Raw genomic sequence first — 6000 nt, forward strand, 5'->3', positions numbered from 1 at the left:
TGCTTCCTTTGCTTCAGTTTCTTTGTCACCGTTTTCGTCTTTGGTCCTGGGGACGGCCCAGCAGATTCTCCTGGTTCTGACCCAAGGGGTATTTGCCTCACCCCCTTTTACTTGTATAAAAAAAAATGATGGGTTGAAAAATGTACTGAGGAAAAAATGTACTTTTTTATAAATAAAGTGTTTAAAACAAAACCATTGGCTTCTAGTAACTGCGGGGGGGGGGGGGGGGGTAAGCCGCAAAGCTAGAGAGGGCGGCTTTGCAGGAGAGCTTGGTGGGGGGGCCCTCACCTCTTCCCCCTTGGTACCGTGACAGGGACACAGACCCCAGAGGCATCTCACCTGCCCTTGCAAGAGTCCCCCAGGAAGAATGCCCAAAGGCTGTCATGGAGCCATCTCCCACTCAAGTGGGAGGGCCACGGGCAGTGGTTGGCAGCATGGCATAGGGAGGGTTGTCTTCTGCAAGCTCAGGAGGGGGCCCTTCAAGAAAGAGAAGCCCGAGAAGGCTAAGGGACAGAGTCTAGAGGCAGGGCCCACGCTGGCTGGAGCCTCCTACCCAGAGCTCCTGGGCTGCATGTACCCACCTTGTCCCTCCCAGTTCTCCTGGTAGCCTCTTCCCTGATGTCCTGCTCCTTCCTGCCAAGTCCCCCCCTGTGGCTTTTTGGAGAAGAAAATCAGCAGTGTCACACCTGCCATGTGAGACAGATCCCTGGGGACAGAGAATAAAGGGGAATTCTACCCTTTCATCTTTTCTGAGGACACTGCCCAACCCCATCTCCTGTCAGTTCTTAGAGACCAGCCCCCTCCCCCTCCCCCATTTCCCTCCAGAGGTAGGTTGGGGAGAAAGTCTCCTTGGCTTCCTCCTCATCCCCACACCAGCACCATCTGTGCCCCATCTCCCAGGCTGGAATGCAGGACAAATTGATCCTGGGGGTTGGAGGAGCAGGGGCTTCAGGGATTGCCCCCTCCAGCCAGCCCCCGGGAGCATCTCTTTTCACTGAAATCCATACCACAGACCCCTGGGAGAGGGGGGTGGGATGATAGAAACCAAGGTGGCTGCTTAGCAGAAAGCCTCCTGCCCATTTAGGGGTGAGATCACATCCCCCACACCTAGAATTGGGGCCCGATGGACAGGCAGAGTCAGGCGTGAAGAAAGAGACGCCGGCAGCTGTTGGCAGCTGGCAGGGGCCCCCTCACTGGAAGACCAAACCGGCACCCTGGACAGGGCTGTGTTTAGATGTTGATATTCCAATGAGATGCAAATTGGTTGTTTAAGCGGTCACTTCCTCACTTTTCCAGGCTGTCCGTTTAAGTTAATTTTTAATTTGTGCAGGCAATAAATGCTTAATTACATTATTAATATATTGGAAGAAAGCAGTGGACAAAACATCCTAATTGGCATTTAACTAGAGCGTTCCGGCAAATTAGCCAAGACTTTCTCCATCAGCAGCAGAAAGAGGGCAAGCCAATTAATCCAGCCTTTTAGGGTGGAGCTCTGTGCTGGAGAAACCTGCACCGGCCCCTTCCTCCAAGCTCTGGTACCAGGATGCCCAGCTGCTGGCCTTAAGGATACCAAGCGTTCAAGGCCACACTTTAAGCTTTCTAGTCCAGTCAGGCTCAGGAAGAACTTTCTGCTAGTTAGGCCACGGCTCCACCTCTGCCCAGACTCCAACACTTGCCCCTGGGCACCCATCAGAGCAAAGGGCCCAAAGCTGGATGGCTTGAAGGCAGTCCCTGGTTGAGTGGCTGAAGTGTCCTGGGATGTGCTCACCATTGCCCTATCCCAGCTGGTGGTTCCAGTTCTTGGGTGTGTGGCAACCAGGATTCCTCTGGAGCCCCTGGAGGCATCTTCCTCCATTCCCCTTTACCTACTTCCTCCCGGCTACAGAGGTTAAGGACTGAACTCAGAGGAGTTGAACTCATGTAGTCACTCACGCATTCATTCATTAAGGTCACATTTTTGGTCACCCTGAGCCAGGCACTGCTATAATGTGATAATCCCTATTCAAAGAATTCAGAGACCTAGCGATCCCAGATTCCAGAGTATCCAGGGCCATGCTGGCCGAAGACTGTAGCAGAGCCATGTGTGAAGCGCTGTGGCAGCCAGGATGGGAGGCACTGATGTAGCTTAGGAGGATCACCTGGGCCTTGAAGGTCATGTAGGGTCTCTCCAGAATGAGGTGGGTTAAGATGATCCCAGGCAGACTTGAGAATTTAGTATTTGTTGTTCTGAAAGTGACCATCCTAGTCCAACATGTTCATTCTGTACCTGGAGAACAGAAGTCTAGAGTAGACACAAAGGCTTTGGCCCAGCCACACTACAAAAAAAGCCCACACTGAGCATGCTCAAGGGCAAGGCCATGTCCTGAGAGCAGTGAGAAGTGAGAGGAACCATCTAACTCCTGTCGGGCAGGGCAGAGATATGATAAGTTCTCTGTAGATCTGCTACAAGTGTCTGTTCATCCACAAACCAGCAAAAGCCCCCATGGTGTTTAAGCTGGGCTTACAGGGGCCACTTCAGTGATGAGTGGGCATCAGGGTCAGATTGGGCTCATCAGGGAAGACTTCCTGGAAAAGGTGATAGCTGAGATGATTTGGAAGAATGGAAAGGTCAAGGAATGAGACAGTGTGAGGAGGGTAGGACCTCTGAGGTCTAGAGAGAGGCCCTCCTGTGGAAACACTTCTGTACCTGTGTCCACAGTCAGATGCTTCTGGGGAGCAGTCCACGGGCTCCTCTTTGGTGCTGGTTCCTGTGGCCTCCAAACACTATTTTCTCCCCTGACTTGTAGGCTTGACATTGCTTGATTGTGGGCTTGGCAGAGCCAGGCCAAGCCCTCCTCTATTGCAGGAGAGGATGCTTTTTCACTCCCAATCCCTACCATCAACCCCCAGATGGCAGCTGACGACATAGAACTATCCCTCCCTCCCTCCCCGCCCTGCCAACCACTTCCCCAGAAAGTGCACATGTGTGCACACACACCCGCTCCACAGCCCTCTGGCTCCCCTTTATCCAAGTTCATCCTGAGCTCCATGCTAGGAAAGGTATCTGGACAGTTGTGCTTGGCTTGAGAACCAGGGCTGGAGACCATCAATGTACATCACAGGCTCCACTGAGCACAGAGAACTTCACCCAGGAGATATACCCGAATCAACTGGGTTTTTAAAACATCAGGCCCCACCCTAGGCCAACAGGGCGGTCTCTGGGGCTAGGGCCTAGACAGATATATATTTTAATAAGCTACTCAGGAGATTCTAAAAACAGCTACCAGGGGGCTGGGGATGTGGCTCAAGCGGTAGCGCGCTCGCCTGGCATGCGTGCGGCCTGGGTTCGATCCTCAGCACCACATACCAACAAAGATGTTGTGTCCGCCGAAAACTAAAAATAAATAAATATGTTTAAAAAAAAATAAAATAAAAAAAAATAAAATAAAATAAAAATAAAAACAGCTACCAGACTCAGAGCCTCCCTGGCATGGAGTTGGGGCCATCCCAGGTGTAGCCTCCATGAGGAAGAGGCAGGTCCTGGATTAGGAAAACGGGTGGGTAGCTGGGTGATTTGGTGAATTAATGCACACAGGACTTGGGTGCCAAGTAAGCTGTTTCTGTTGTCATCATCAGTCATCATCAATCATCTTCGTCTTCATCTCATCTCCAAGATTTGGGATCTTGGATGACAGTGACTGCAATGAGCTCACCACCTGCAGGCAAGTAGGGGGCCAGGATGCAGCCACTCCTATAAGCCTCGTCAAGCGGGTTTTCTAGTTTTAACAATTCCTGGGCACTGGGTTTCGGAGCATCTTCCAGAAGGGAAAGCAGCATTTTGAGTTAAAACCCAGGCAATAGGTGGCATAGGCCTCCCTAAAGGGAGGGTCTTGCTTCATGGTACCACCAACTTGGAAGAAGTGTATGTGCTTCATGAAGGAAGGTGACAGCCCTCTTAGAGGCCCTTTAGGCAGGTGAGGGAGGACCCTCTGAGAGACATAGGAAACAGTAGCAGGGCCTGTACTCTCTAAGCCCTTCGCTCCCTGCTGGAGCCTCAAGGGTCTAGAGCAAGACTGTGCCACAGGGAGTGAGACTTCTGGGGTGGCTGACCCCAAGGCCAGGTGGCTGGGGTCCACTTAGCTAAAGGAACCAGCTCCTTGTCCTGGAGCTCCAGCACTCCCAGGACCCCAGAGAGCCTCTTTGGCCTCCAGTACAACAAGGAGCAGCAAGTGCAGGAAGGACACAAGCAGCATTTCTCAGCAGGCCACGGCCCCGAGGAGCTGGGTCCTGTCTTACTCACCCACAGCACCCAGAGCAACACAGAGCAGGGCCCAACAAAGGGGAGCCACGCTGAAAATCTGTCAAAGTGAGATCAAAACAAACCTTCCAGATGGGGTAGGCCAACTCCCCCAGGCAAGGCTGTCCTCCGGGCATCCAGGTGATGGGCAACCGCTTAGAGGGGCCCTGCTCTTGTCCTGCAGACAAGTCTCATGATTGGTGTGAGCATATCCCTGTGAGGTCACACAGAATAACTCAGTCTGGCCTTCCAGGACGGCCCTTCAGATCTTGGGAGATGGTCTCCTCGCCAGTCAGTCCACTTCTCCACACGCGGAACCCCATGCAGCCATCAGAACTCCTAGGCATCTACCCTGGGAGTCACCAACCCTGGCTTCAAGCCTTGGTGCAGTTGGTCAGTAGCTACATGAGGACATGATCCCAAGGCCAGCACAGACAGAGCGAGCACTCACACCAGCACCACACAATCCCAGCGACCTATGGGCTGTGGGAAATGATGATGTGTGGGCAATTTCAATCAGTGGAATGCAATCATTGGTAGCAGAGAAGCTGTTTCTATGTAAGAGCAGGGAGACCCTGGGAAATCTCTGGACCTTCCACTCAATCTTACTGTGAACCTAAAATTTCTCTAAAGATTAAAATCTATTTTAGAAAAAGAAAGTCTGGGTTATTCCAGGTGTTCCTTAAAAAAAAATTACCTTTTCTCTGTCTTTCCAATGATCCAGAGGTTTAAAATGCTGTTCCCTACAACTGGTCTGCACAGCTGGAGTTGGAGGGGAGATATCTGTGTGTCCTTCCTGACCTTGGCCTGCCCTCTCTCATATGGTGGGCACAGCCAACCTAGCTGACTCCAGGAGGTTGGCATGGAACCCAGAGGGTCTCACTCCTAATGGTTAAGTTTCTGGATAGATGGGGATGGATGGATGGATGGATGGATGGATGGATGGATGGATGGATGGATGGATAGATGGGCAGGCTGTTGAACCTCTGAGTCATTTCCACACATGCTTCCTCTAAACTGGACTCACTCGCCTTGTGCGTGGGCTGCCTATTTTCCCAAAAATTGGATGACTTTTTATGTATCTCTACTCTGCTTTATCTTAATGATCGAGGTAAACATTTCAGCCTGTTGTGTTCCTTTTGGGTGTTGATTCTATCACCACTTCAGCTCACTGCAGTCATTTATTGAATGAAAACATAGTGAAAGGGACAGGACTATAGAGTCACACTGACCATGATTCAATCCCCAGTCCCACCACTCCTCACCCGTGTGGGCTTTAGGCAAATTGCTTGCCTTCCCTGAGCTTTATTTGTCACTCTGTGTGAATAGACTGCGGGATGGATAAAAGGATGGTTCCTACGTAGAGCTGGTTATTTGTAAAGCATGTAAGAGTGGTACCTACCACAGGCAGCTGCCATAAGGATTAAAAGAAAATAACTTCCTTGTAAAGGATTCAGTATAATGCCAGGAACCAAATGGGTGCTCAGTTAAGTTTAGCTAGGATGGTATTATTTCTCACCATACTTTTCACTACTGGGTATTTGCCCCTAAGTGGGGAAATGTAACCTGTCAGGGGAATGATACCAGGTATTATGACACTTGCCAAACCTGAGGCAAGTTTCCAAATCTGTGTCATCTCCTGGCTTCACAGTGACAAGCACCCTCTTGGTTTCTTCTTCCCTGGTTTGTACCATCCCAACAACCACCTCTCAGTGGTTGGAGGG

This window comes from Spermophilus citellus (genome assembly GCF_964194105.1).
Source record: "Spermophilus citellus genome assembly, chromosome: 2".
NCBI lineage: Eukaryota > Metazoa > Chordata > Mammalia > Rodentia > Sciuridae > Spermophilus > Spermophilus citellus.